Below are 15,391 nucleotides of genomic sequence, written 5' to 3'. Positions count from 1 at the left end.
AAACTCGCGATCGATGAATTGTTCCAATTTAAATAATCTAACCTTCACCCACGGGCATTCAGGCAGGTATATCACATAATCAGTTAGCCTCATGGCAAGCATGCTATCATGGCAGTCACTCACACACATGCAAGGATGCTAAAGCATAAACACTCACCGAGTACTGCGAGCCAAAGAAAGAAACTAATTAGAAATCATGCATGAATCCTAACTATGCTGAGATGCCTAATGCAACACATGCAGGATGCAACTAAGATAGGCTCAGCTATTTTAAAATGGCATATAAGATGTTACAGATAACATGTATTCAACTTGGAATTAAAATACAATGCAGTTAGTATGATGCGCCAAGCCCGATGCATGCAAGACAGATGAATGGATGCAATCATACGAGCATAAGAATGCTAATTAAAACATGCCCTAAAACTAACCATCATAAGCTGATGAATAAAAGGGAGAAAGACGTGGGGTTGGAAGACATGCATCACACACACGCACGCTTATTACAACAGTTGGCCCTCTCGACGGAGGATCCGAATAAATAATACAATACCAACTAGTTAATCTAAGCTAATCTAATTAAACTAGTTATTACACAACAAAATGAATAACAAGCTACAGCTAATTATTACACAACTCTAATTAATCAACAAATTAACTAAGTAAGCAATTTAAATAAGCATGTAAACTAAATGAAGTAGGCTGCCCTAGCTCTGCCTTGGATGACGAAGGATGCATGCATGCTCGAGTTGCCTTGTTCGGAAATCCTTCGCGACGCCCCAACTCGCCTTTGTTTGCAATTGATCTCAGAAACTTGCACAAAGCTCTAGAGAGATGAAACACCACCCTGGAATATGTGGGAAGGCTGCCGACCAGCTTATGGGCATGGGAGACCAATGGCCAACCACCTTTTGTGGTGGAAACCAAAAAAGTGGTCGGCCTACCAGTAAACCTGGTCGGCCGACCAGTTTCTTCTCCTGGATTCTATTTTTTTTGCAACAAAGAGAAAGAGAGAGGCACGACAAGGTATTTGCAACACGTGTGCATGACCATTCTCCCCGTCATTGTATAAGCTCTAGGGAGTGTAGTCCTCCACCCTCGGGCCACCGGTCACGCATCTCAATGCATGATGGCCGAGGAGTCAAATTGCACGACTCAATGTGAAATGAATGCACACACAAGCACCTAAAGTCAACAACTCCATCATGGGTAGTCAAGAATGTCGGCGACTGAGAATCGAGGCACATTTCGTCACTTTGAGTACAAAACGTCCCTCGTTTCCCATGTTCGGACTAACTCCTCTTCCGAACACAATGCAACAAACAATGGCATGCACAATGCGACTTTAAGTATGCAGCCTAAATGTTATGCAACTAAGTGATGCAAACATGCAAAGGATGACATGCAAACATGTAACTAGCATTCACAATGCTATGAACTAACAATGGCATACTCAATGCACGTGGTACTTAGCATACACAATGCACCTAAGAACTAACATACACAAAGAGATGAACAAGGCATGCACAATGCAATGATTAATCATGCGACAATGTGACATACTCAATGCTATGGAATACAATGGCATACTCAATGCAAAAATGGACTTAAAGCAAAATGAATGGGCCTCAGCCACACCCAAATCAGTGGCCAAACATGATGAAAACAAGACTCCAAAACTCATGCTAGCATACACAATGCAAGGACCTAAGCCCAAGGGCACAAAATGCAACTCTACAAAAGCATTGAAAGGATGCAATATGGCATACAATGACACATATTCCAGCTCTGAAATGACATACAAAATGGCTCCGAATCATGCAAACAACTCACACAGTGCATGTTGAAAGGCTCAAGTACCGAAGCTAGTGAAGCACATTACACTAGAGGCATGCAAGGCGATACTCAAATAACAAAACCAACTCCAAACAAACCTTAAGCATGCCCAAAACAGTGGCAAAATGAGCCAAGATGGTGGCTTGAAAGGCATAAGAATGAAGCTCAATGTAAAGACTCATAAATGGGGTATAATGATGCAACTCTCAAATATATTGAAAAAGTGACAAACATGAGAATATGGCCAAGAAATAAACTTTGAAATATCATGCTCAATGATGCTAAAACATGCAAACACCTCAAGTTAAGCATGCAAAGGGGATTCAAAACTCAAGGCTAAGCAAGGCTATTACACTACAACCATACATGGCAAGCATCATTCGACCAAGGGACCTCAAAACAGAGCTAAGGCAGCCCAAAATATGAACAAAATCAGTTTGGAGCATGGCCAAAATATGCTAGCATAGAGGGCCAAAACAACATGCATTATAAACTAGTGAACATGATTTATACTACAAGCATGTGAGGCATACGAGAGGCTACCAAACCAACCAAAAATAGAATCATGGCATGGCAAATGATGGCCAAAAACCCACTGAAACATGACCAATACATGCAAGAATGAGGTGTTACTTTGATAGGCTATGCAAAGGATTATTCTACACATGCAAGAGGCAACAAAAGGTGACCAAATCAGCCATAGACAGAGTCTAGGCAGGTCTTAAAAGTCACTAAAAAGGGCCTGGACCAAGGCTAGGAAGTGTGAAAATATATGCTCCCTTGGAAAACCAAAAATGCAAGCAAATAAGGCCAAAGGAGAGAGGGTCACCCCTCTCTGATTTTGGCCCTCAAAACCACATGCTAACCACTGAAAATCCGCTGGATTTCAGTGGCTAAAGGGGCAAGCAAAGCTTAATACAAAGGTCTCATGGTATGGCTCAAAACAATGCTAAATAGAGCATGTAAGAGGGTAGACGACCCCCAACACCAAAAGAGCCTTAAACAAACATGAAAATCACTTAAATATGAACATTTTTTTAGTTGACAACAAAGCTCAAATAAGCATGCAAATGAGGCTAAGAGAATGATCAAAATATTGCTTAAAAAAGGGAAAAGTGATTACCCTTGGAGCTCAGCAAACCCAGCAAACTTTGGGACCAAAAACCAGCTCCTTAACCTCTGAAAACAACCTCCAAAAACCTCTAATCAATGGTGGAAGTGTATGGCTATGAGGTGTAGTGTAAAAGGGTCAAGAACAATGCACCTTATGAGCCAAAATATAGAGATACAGAGAGATATGTATTGTTTTGCCTTAGAGAAAATCTGAACCTCTTTCAAGGAGGGGGAGGGCCTCTCTTATAGACAAACAAGGCCAAAGCTTCTTCAAGAAGCTAAAAACAAGGCTCAAGATATGTATGGAGGATACAGTCTGTGCCTTCCAGCTGGCACAGCTGGCACCCACTCAAACAGACAAAACAGGAGGGAGCTGGCCGACCAGAAAATGTGGTCGGCCAACCACTTTCCCTGGTCGGCCGACTAGCGTAGGTGGTCTCCCACACAAAAAAGTGGTCGGTGGCTCCATTTGGTGGTCTCCACTTTGAAAGCAAGCTAGTGGTGTGGTGGGAGACCAGTAAATGTGGCCCAAAGACCAAGAAAACCAGCTTCCCGACAAGAAAATCGGCTGGCGGGGAGAAAGTGGTCTTTACGGAGAAAATGTGGTCTCCCACCCTTGTACCACCTCTCAAACAAGGAAAACAAGGTTCATGCCAAAAATGAACCAACACGGCTGCAAAACGAGAGTTCGGGAGGCAAAGCGCAAGACCAGGGGCCTCGAAAACCAGTTGCCAAGCACAAAAAGTGGCGTACGATCACAAAAGTGGTCTCCGGGACCACAGTGTCCCTCTAGACAGAGGAAACAAAGTGTGTTCCAAAAACCGTGCCAAACGGAGAATGTTAAGCGGTCCCGAGCCAAGGCGCACGACCGATGGCTCTAAAAAATCGAAAACTAGTCTCCAAACGGGAACAGTGGCCTACGACCACGAAAAGTAGCCCACGACCACTGAGAGGTGGTCTACAAGACCCCTCCCTCCCTCCGGGAAGAGAAAACAAGACTTAATCCGTAGATCGAGTCAAAGTATAGAGAGTCCTGAGGTCCGGAGGTGAGGCTCTCAACCAAGAACTCCGAAACCTCGAAACGAGCACAACATGCGCAATCACCGAGTGCTCAATCGATGATGTCTGAATCTTAAGGTCGGTCAAAAATGGGGTGTCTACAATTGCCTCTCTTTGACAGAACTCGAAAGTTACAAGTGACGGGAGTGAATGTCAAAGCCCAGAGACGACCCATTTTTGACAAGGCCGAAGACTTAGACAAACATGCAAGATAACAAAGAAATGTGCCCGCAGGCAGGGGCAAAATGCAAGTGGCAATGCAAAAAGCCGAACATAACTTATGATTATACAAAGACAGCTGTAGCGAAGCAATCATACACAATGAATGCGACAGTTTTGAACGAATACAAATCAAACTATATTTCATGCAGAAAGGATGTAAGAGAATTATACAATTCTCGTCACGTCTCACACGAAGAATACAATACCGTCTGGTTCGTCTGGTCGCACCAGCTTCAAATGAACCGTACATACAATATCGTGTTTGTAAAAGAAAGAAACTCAACAGGTACAATATTCGTTGGAGATATGCATGGCAATGCAAATGAAAAGTGCGTGACGACGCAAGCGAAGGGATGCATGACAATGCAACCTAAGTGTGACGCATAACAATGCGGGAGGGATGCAAAATAGTGCAACCTAAGTATAACGCATTACAATGCGGAAGGGATGTAAAACAATGCGACCTAAGTGTAACGCATAACAATGCGGTAGGGATGCAAAACAATGCAATGCACTAACAAGTGCAGATGAGGTGCGCAAGATAGCGCGAATGATGCAGTGCACAAAATAGTGCGATACGCAAGATAGCGCGATACGCAAAATAGCGCGAATGATATGCAATGCACAAGATAGTGCGATGTGCAAGATAGCGCGATGCACAAAATAACGCGAATGATATGCAATATTAGAAAACAATGTAATAATATACGATATAACGAAACAATGCAAATGATATGCAATGTATGTGAGATGATCAAACCACAAGCAGTACAAAATCACACAAATATCATAAAGGGATGGAGATGCAAAATCAAACTACTTCTAACACAGAAAAGGCAGTGGGCATGAGCCGAACGACACCTAACACAAGCTAGGTGCCTACATCCTAGAACTGGCCACAACTCAGCATGGATGCTTACACATAACAGAACCGTGTTTCAACGTGAAAGGGGTGCGAGCACATGCAAAACTATGTGTTTCGCAGAGAGACCACAAAGTACAAGTAATTGGGTGGCATGATATAAGTGGGGAATGATCTGCTGAGGAAAGATCGTGATCCTAAATGCTGAATGTAACAAACTAAAATACGATGAAATGGATGCAATGGATGAATTGAATAAAGCGCGCGGCCAAACCACATTTTGCCTAGAAAAGGCATGGACACAAACAAACCACATCTAACACAAAAATGGTGCCATCACCCTCAAACCACAATTCCATTAGTGGAATAGGCACGTACACATAATCACATAACCATGCTTTAACGCAAAAAGTATGGGCACATGCCAGACTAAGCTTAACATGGAAAGGCGCAAGTGATATAATGGATATGTAGTATAGGCATGCAACATATTCTATATGCAATGCAATAGACATACTAGATGATGTAGTAGTTAGGAAGCGAAGGTACCTTACAGGGGCAATTGGCAATGACCTACCTCATGCTGCTGGGGACCTTTCCCTTTTTCTCGGTTGAACTGCAGGTACTACTTTTCTCCCTGACTATGGTCGCAGCTTTTCCTATTCTCCAACAAGGTGACAGACTAGGTTGGTTTAGTATCCAGAATTGAGGCACATACACATGCTATCTCAATCTATGGGGCTACCATACAAATTTCAAGCCGAGGATATACCCCTGGGTATTTAAACCAGACTTTAGTCTCGGAAATTCCAAACCTTTGCGTTCTAGGCATGAGCCATTCGAACTCTAGTTTCCATCGTCTCAGTTGATCTCCTAGGAATTCACCGCAAACACGGGCAGGTGGCTATACCAGACCACTAGAAGTCGTTCAGGCACGACAAACACCAAAGGAATTGCACCTTTAGAGGATTTAAGGTCTTCTAGACCGAAGGGTGCACAAAACAATACCGGGGGGGGGGGATGCAGGATTTAAGGTCTCCTAGACCAGGTGCGTGCACAAGACAGCGCGATGCAATGCACTAACAAGTACAGGTAAGGTGCGCAAGATAGCGCGATGTAATGCACTAACAAGTGCAGGCAAGGTGCGCAAGATAGCGCGATGTAATGCACTAACAAGTGTAGGCAAGGTGCGTAAGATAGCGCGATGCAATGCACTAACAAGTGCAGGCAAGGTGCGCAAGATAGTGCGATGTAATGCACTAACAAGTGTAGGCAAGGTGCGCATGATAGCGCGATGCAATGCACTAACAAGTGTAGCTAAGGTGTGCAAGATAGCATGATACAAGTTCAATGCAAAAGATATAAGCATTTTCTTTGCAAGATGAGAGCATATAATGAAATGCAAAAGATAGTGCGATGCGCAAGAAAGAGCGAGTATGAACTGCACAAAACAGTGCGACGCGCAAGAAAGCGCGAGTGATAAACTGCACAAAACAGTGCGATACGCAAAAGAGCGCGAGTGTAAACTGTATAAAACAGTGTGATGCGCAAGAGAGCGCGAGTGTAAACTGCACAAAACAGTGCGATGCGCAAAAGAGCGCGAGTGTAAACTACATAAAACAGTGCGATGCGCAAAAAAGCACAAGTGATAAACTGCACAAAACAGTGCGATGCGCAAGAAAGCACGAGTGTAAACTGCAAAAAACAGTGCGATGCGCAAGAAAGCGCGAGTGTAAACTGCACAAAACAATGCAATGAACAAAAAAGCGCGAGTGATAAACTGCACAAAACAGTGCGATGCGCAAAAAAGCGCGAGTGTAAACTGCAAAAAACAGTGCGATGCGCGAAAAAGCGCGAGTGATAAACTGCACAAAACAGTGCGATGCGCAAGAAAGCGCGATAAAATACATGCACAATGCAAGTAAGGTGCACAGCTTATGACATAGCATCCCATTCATTTTGGTACACAGCTCACAACACAACATTCTGTTCATTTGGCACGCAGCTCGAAACACAGCACTCTGTTATCTGGGCACACAGCTCATCTTGGGGGCACACAGCTCATTTTTCGGGCACACAGCTCATTTCGGTCGCACAACTCATTTTTCGGGCACACGGCTCATTCCGAGCGCACAGCTCATTTTTCGGGCACACAGCTCATTTTTTTGGCACACGGCAGATCTTGGGCACACGGCTCATTTTTGGGCACACGGCTCATTTTTCGAGCACACAGCTCGTTTCGGGCACAAGGCTCATTTTAGGGCACAACTCATTTGGGGGCACACAGCTCATTTTTCGAGCACATGGCAGATCTCGGGAACACAGCTCATTTTTTGGCACACGGCTCATTTTTCGAGCACACAGCTCGTTTCGGGCACATGGCTCATTTCAGGGCACACAGCTCATTTTGGGGCACACAGCTCATTTTTCGAGCACACCGCTCATTTTTCGGGCACACGGCAGATCTCGGGCACACAGCTCATTTTTGGGCACGCGGCTCATTTTTCGAGCACACAGCTCATTTCGGGCACACAGCTCATTTTTTGGGCACACGGTAGATCTCGGGCACACGGCAGATCCCAGGCACACAACTCAATTTTGGGCACACGGCTCATTTTTCGAGCACACAGCTCGTTTCGGGCACACAGCTCACAACACGATACACTTTTCACATTTTGAACACGCAGCTCAAATTTTCCAAATTTCTGAACACACAGCTCAAACTTTTCATTTTGCTGAACACGCAGCTCAGACTCTTCAGTTTGAAAACGCAGCTCAAACTTTTAACTTTTGAACACGCAGCTCAAATTTTTCAAACTTTCTGAACACACAGCTCAGGCTTTCAACTTTTGAACACGCAGCTCAAATTTTTCAAATTTTCTGAACACGCAGCTCATATTTTTCAATTTGCACGCAGCCCACATTTTGATTTTGCACACAGCCCATATTTTGATTTTGCACGCAGCCCATACACTTCATTCTGAACACACAGCTCATGCAGCACAGTACTCTGTTCATTCTACACACAGCTCATACGGGACACTGCTCATTCTGAACACACAGCCCAATCTGAACACTGTTTATTCTGAATAAACAGTTTAATCTGAACATACAGGATGCAATAACAGAGCATGCAGAAGTTGAGAAAAACTCAGATGTTCCAAATTTTTCGTCTTTTCTTTCACTTAACAGCCTGGAACCTATATAGCTTCACAACACGATACACTTTTCACATTTTGAACACGCAGCTCAAATTTTCCAAATTTCTGAACACGCGGCTCAATCTTTTCAGTTTGAACACGCAGCTCAAACTTTTCATTTTACTGAACACGCAGCTCAGACTCTTCAGTTTGAACACGCGGCTCAAACCTTCAACTTTTGAACACGCAACTCAAATTTTTCAAACTTTCTGAACACATAGCTCAGGCTTTTAATTTGGAACACGCAGCTCAAATTTTTCAAATTTTCTGAACAAGCAGCTCATATTTTTACGTTTGCACACAGTCCACATTTTGATTTTGCACGCAGCCCATATTTTGATTTTGCACGCAGCCCATACACTTCATTCTGAACACACAGCTCATGCAGCACAGTACTCAGTTCATTATACACATAGCTCATACAGGACACTGCTCATTCTGAACACACAGCCCAATCTGAACACCGCTTATTCTGAATAAACAGTTTAATCTGAACATCCGGGATGCAATAACAGAACATGCAGAAGTCGAGAAAAACTCAGATGTTCCAAATTTTCCATCTTTTCTTTCACTTCACAGCCTGGAACCTATATAGCTTCACAACACGATACACTTTTAACATTTTGAACACGCAGCTCAAATTTTCCAAATTTCTGAACACGCAGCTCAATCTTTCCAGTTTGAACACGCAGCTCAAACTTTCAACTTTTGAACACGCAGCTCAAATTTTTCAAACTTTCTGAACACACAGCTCAGGCTTTCAACTTTTGAACACGCAGCTCAAATTTTTCAAATTTTCTGAACACGCAGCTCATATTTTTCAATTTGCACGCAGCCCACATTTTGATTTTGCACGCATCCCATACACTTCATTCTGAACACACAGCTCATGCAGCACAGTACTCTGTTCATTCTACACACGGCTCATACAGGACACTGCACATTCTGAACACACAGCCCAATCTGAACACTGGTTATTCTGAATAAACAGTTTAATCTGAACATACGGGATGCAATAACAGAGCATGCAAAAGCTGAGAAAAACTAAGATGTTCCAAATTTTTCGTCTTTTCTTTCACTTCATAGCCTGGAACCTATATAGCTTCACAACATGATACACTTTTCACATTTTGAACACGTAGCTTAAATTTTCTGAATTTCTGAACACGCAGCTCAATCTTTTCAGTTTGAACACGCAGCTCAAACTTTTCATTTTGCTGAACACGCCGCTCAGACTCTTCAGTTTGAACACGCAGCTCAAACTTTCAACTTTTGAACACGCAGCTCAATTTTTTCAAACTTTCTGAACACACAGCTCAGGCTTTTAACTTTTGAACACGCAGCTCAAATTTTTCAAATTTTCTGAACACGCAGCTCATATTTTTCAATTTGCACGCAGCCCACATTTTGATTTTGCACCCAGCCCATATTTTGATTTTGCACGCAGCCCATATTTTGATTTTGCACGCAGCCCATACACTTCATTCTGAGCACACAGCTCATGCAGCACAGTACTCTGTTCATTTTACACACGGCTCATACAGGACACTGCTCATTCTGAACACACAGCCCAATCTGAACACCGCTTATTCTGAATAAACAGTTTAATCTGAACGTACGGGATGCAATAACAGAACATGCAGAAGTTGAGAAAAACTCAGATGTTCCAAATTTTTCATCTTTTCTTTCACTTCACAGCCTGGAACCTATATAGCTTCACAACACGATACACTTTTCACATTTTGAACACGCAGCTCAAATTTTCCAAATTTCTGAACACGCAGCTCAATCTTTTCGGTTTGAACACACAGCTCAAACTTTTCATTTTGCTGAACACGCAGCTCAGACTCTTCAGTTTGAACACGCAGCTCAAACTTTCAACTTGTGAACACGCAGCTCAAATTTTTCAAACTTTCTGAACACAAAGCTCAGGCTTTCAACTTTTGAACACGCAGCTCAAATTTTTCAAATTTTCTGAACACGCAGCTCATATTTTTCAATTTGCACGCAGCCCACATTTTGATTTTGCATGTAGCCCATATTTTGATTTTGCACGCAGCCCACGTTTTGATTTTGCACGCAGCCCATACACTTCATTCTGAACACAATGCTCATGTAGCACAGTACTCTGTTCATTCTACACACGGCTCATACAGGACACTGCTCATTCTGAACACACAGCCCAATCTGAACACTGTTTATTCTGAATAAACAGTTTAATCTGAACATACGGGATGCAATAACAGAACATGCAGAAGTTGAGAAAAACTCAGATGTTCCAAATTTTTCGTCTTTTCATTCACTTCACAGCCTGGAACCTATATAGCTTCACAACACGATACACTTTTCACATTTTGAACACGCAGCTCAAATTTTCCAAATTTCTGAGCACACAGCTCAATCTTTTCAGTTTGAACACGCAGCTCAAAATTTTCGTTTTGCTGAACACGCAGCTCAGACTTTTCAGTTCGAACACGCAGCTCGAACTTTCAACTTTTGAACACGCAACTCAAATTTTTCAAACTTTCTGAACACACAGCTCAGGCTTTCAACTTTTGAACACACAGCTCAAATTTTTAAAATTTTCTTAACACGCAGCTCATATTTTTCAATTTGCTCGCAGCCCACATTTTGATTTTGCACCCAGCCCATATTTTGATTTTGCACGCAGCCCATATTTTGATTTTGCATGCAGCCCATACACTTCATTCTGAACACACAGCTAATGCAGCACAGTACTCTGTTCATTCTACACACGGCTCATACAGGACACTGCTCATTCTGAACACACAGCCCAATCTGAACACTGTTTATTCTGAATAAACAGTTTAATCTGAACATACGGGATGCAAAAACAGAACATGCAGAAGTTGAGAAAAACTCAGATTTTTCAAATTTTTCGTCTTTTCTTTCACTTCTCAGCCTGGAACCTATATAGCTTCACAACACGATACACTTTTCACATTTTGAACACGCAGCTCAAATTTTCCAAATTTCTGAACACGCAGCTCAATCTTTTCAGTTTGAACACGCAGCTCAAACTTTTCATTTTGCTGAACAAGCAGCTAAGACTCTTTAGTTTGAACACCCAACTCAAACTTTCAACTTTTGAACACGCAGCTCAAATTTTTCAAACTTTCTGAACACGCAGCCCAGGCTTTCAACTTTTGGACACACAGCTCAAAATTTTCAAATTTTCTGAATACGCAGCTCATATTTTTCAATTTGCACGCAGCCCACATTTTGATTTTGCATGCAGCCCATATTTTGATTCAGAACACACAGCTCATGCAGCACAGTACTCTGTTCATTCTGCACACGCCTCATACAGGACATTGCTCATTCTGAACACACAGCCCAATCTGAACACTGCTTATTCTGAATAAACAATTTAATCTGAACATACGGGATGCAATAACAGAACATGCAGAAATTGAGAAAAACTCAGATGTTCCAAATTTTTCGTCTTTTCTTTCACTTCACAGCCTGGAACCTATATAGCTTCACAACACGATACACTTTTCACATTTTGAACACGCAGCTCAAATTTTCCAAATTTCTGAACACGCAGCTCAATCTTTTCAGTTTGGACACGCAGGACAAACTTTTCATTTTGCTGAACACGCAGCTCAGACTCTTCAGTTTGAACACGCAGCTCAAACTTTCAACTTGTGAACACGCATCTCAAATTTTTCAAACTTTCTGAACACACAGCTCAGGCTTTCAACTTTTGAACACGCAGCTCAAATTTTTCAAATTTTCTTAACACGCAGCTCATATTTTTCAATTTGCACGCAGCCCACATTTTGATTTTGCACGCCGCCCATATTTTGATTTTGCACGCCGCCCATAATTTGATTTTGCACACAGCCTATATTTTGATTTTGCACGCAGCCCATACACTTCATTCTGAACACACAGCTCATGTAGCACAGTACTCTATTAATTTTACACACGGCTCATACAGGACACTGCTCATTCTGAACACACAGCCCAATCTGAACACTGCTTATTCTGAATAAACAGTTTAATCTGAACATACGGGATGCAATAACAAAACATGCAGAAGTTGAGAAAAACTCAAATGTTCCAAATTTTTCGTCTTTTCTTTCACTTCACAGCCTGGAACCTATATAGCTTCACAACACGATACACTTTTCACATTTTGAACACGCAGCTCAAATTTTCCAAATTTCTGAACACGCAGCTCAATCTTTTCAGTCTGAACACGCAGCTCAAACTTTTCGTTTTGCTGAACACGCAGCTCAGACTTTTCAGTTCGAACACGCAACTCAAACTTTCAACTTTTGAACACGCAACTCAAATTTTTCAAACTTTCTGAACACACAGCTCAGGCTTTCAACTTTTGAACACGCAGCTCAAATTTTTAAAATTTTCTTAACACGCAGCTCATATTTTTCAATTTGCACGCAGCCCACATTTTGATTTTGCACGCAGCCCATATTTTGATTTTGCACGCAGCCCATACACTTCATTCTGAACACATAGCTAATGCAGCACAGTACTCTGTTCATTCTACACACGGCTCATACAGGACACTGCTCATTCTGAACACACAGCCCAATCTGAACACCGCTTATTTTGAATAAACAGTTTAATCTGAACATATGGGATGCAATAACAGAACATGCAAAAGTTGAGAAAAACTCAGATGTTCCAAATTTTCCGTCTTTTCTTTCACTTCACAGCCTGGAACCTATATAGCTTCACAACACGATACACTTTTCACATTTTGAACACGCAGCTCAAATTTTCCAAATTTTTGAACACGCAGCTCAATCTTTTCAGTTTGGACACGCAGGACAAACTTTTCATTTTGCTGAACACGCAGCTCAGACTCTTCAGTTTGAACACGCAGCTCAAACTTTCAACTTGTGAACACGCATCTCAAATTTTTCAAACTTTCTGAACACACAGCTCAGGCTTTCAACTTTTGAACACGCAGCTCAAATTTTTCAAATTTTCTTAACACGCAGCTCATATTTTTCAATTTGCACGCAGCCCACATTTTGATTTTGCACGCCGCCCATATTTTGATTTTGCACGCCGCCCATAATTTGATTTTGCACGCAGCCTATATTTTGATTTTGCACGCAGCCCATACACTTCATTCTGAACACACAGCTCATGTAGCACAGTACTCTATTAATTTTACACACGGCTCATACAGGACACTGCTCATTCTGAACACACAGCCCAATCTGAACACTGCTTATTCTGAATAAACAGTTTAATCTGAACATACGGGATGCAATAACAAAACATGCAGAAGTTGAGAAAAACTCTGATGTTCCAAATTTTTCGTCTTTTCTTTCACTTCACAGCCTGGAACCTATATAGCTTCACAACACGATACACTTTTCACATTTTGAACACGCAGCTCAAATTTTCCAAATTTCTGAACACGCAGCTCAATCTTTTCAGTCTGAACACGCAGCTCAAACTTTTCGTTTTGCTGAACACGCAGCTCAGACTTTTCAGTTCGAACACGCAACTCAAACTTTCAACTTTTGAACACGCAACTCAAATTTTTCAAACTTTCTAAACACACAGCTCAGGCTTTCAACTTTTGAACACGCAGCTCAAATTTTTAAAATTTTCTTAACACGCAGCTCATATTTTTCAATTTGCACGCAGCCCACATTTTGATTTTGCACGCAGCCCATATTTTGATTTTGCACGCAGCCCATACACTTCATTCTGAACACATAGCTAATGCAGCACAGTACTCTGTTCATTCTACACACGGCTCATACAGGACACTGCTCATTCTGAACACACAGCCCAATCTGAACACCGCTTATTTTGAATAAACAGTTTAATCTGAACATATGGGATGCAATAACAGAACATGCAAAAGTTGAGAAAAACTCAGATGTTCCAAATTTTCCGTCTTTTCTTTCACTTCACAGCCTGGAACCTATATAGCTTCACAACACGATACACTTTTCACATTTTGAACACGCAGCTCAAATTTTCCAAATTTCTGAACACGCAGCTCAATCTTTTCAGTTTGGACACGCAGGACAAACTTTTCATTTTGCTGAACACGCAGCTCAGACTCTTCAGTTTGAACACGCAGCTCAAACTTTCAACTTGTGAACACGCATCTCAAATTTTTCAAACTTTCTGAACACACAGCTCAGGCTTTCAACTTTTGAACACGCAGCTCAAATTTTTCAAATTTTCTTAACACGCAGCTCATATTTTTCAATTTGCACGCAGCCCACATTTTGATTTTGCACGCCGCCCATATTTTGATTTTGCACGCCGCCCATAATTTGATTTTGCACGCAGCCTATATTTTGATTTTGCACGCAGCCCATACACTTCATTCTGAACACACAGCTCATGTAGCACAGTACTCTATTAATTTTACACACGGCTCATACAGGACACTGCTCATTCTGAACACACAGCCCAATCTGAACACTGCTTATTCTGAATAAACAGTTTAATCTGAACATACGGGATGCAATAACAAAACATGCAGAAGTTGAGAAAAACTCAGATGTTCCAAATTTTTCGTCTTTTCTTTCACTTCACAGCCTGGAACCTATATAGCTTCACAACACGATACACTTTTCACATTTTGAACACGCAGCTCAAATTTTCCAAATTTCTGAACACGCAGCTCAATCTTTTCAGTCTGAACACGCAGCTCAAACTTTTCGTTTTGCTGAACACGCAGCTCAGACTTTTCAGTTCGAACACGCAACTCAAACTTTCAACTTTTGAACACGCAACTCAAATTTTTCAAACTTTCTGAACACACAGCTCAGGCTTTCAACTTTTGAACACGCAGCTCAAATTTTTAAAATTTTCTTAACACGCAGCTCATATTTTTCAATTTGCACGCAGCCCACATTTTGATTTTGCACGCAGCCCATATTTTGATTTTGCACGCAGCCCATACACTTCATTCTGAACACATAGCTAATGCAGCACAGTACTCTGTTCATTCTACACACGGCTCATACAGGACACTGCTCATTCTGAACACACAGCCCAATCTGAACACCGCTTATTTTGAATAAACAGTTTAATCTGAACATATGGGATGCAATAACAGAACATG

Source organism: Camellia sinensis, chromosome 3 (assembly GCF_055761805.1).
Source record: "Camellia sinensis isolate YWXY chromosome 3, ASM5576180v1, whole genome shotgun sequence".
NCBI classification, from domain to species: domain Eukaryota; kingdom Viridiplantae; phylum Streptophyta; class Magnoliopsida; order Ericales; family Theaceae; genus Camellia; species Camellia sinensis.
Note: the sequence above shows the minus strand (reverse complement) of the source record.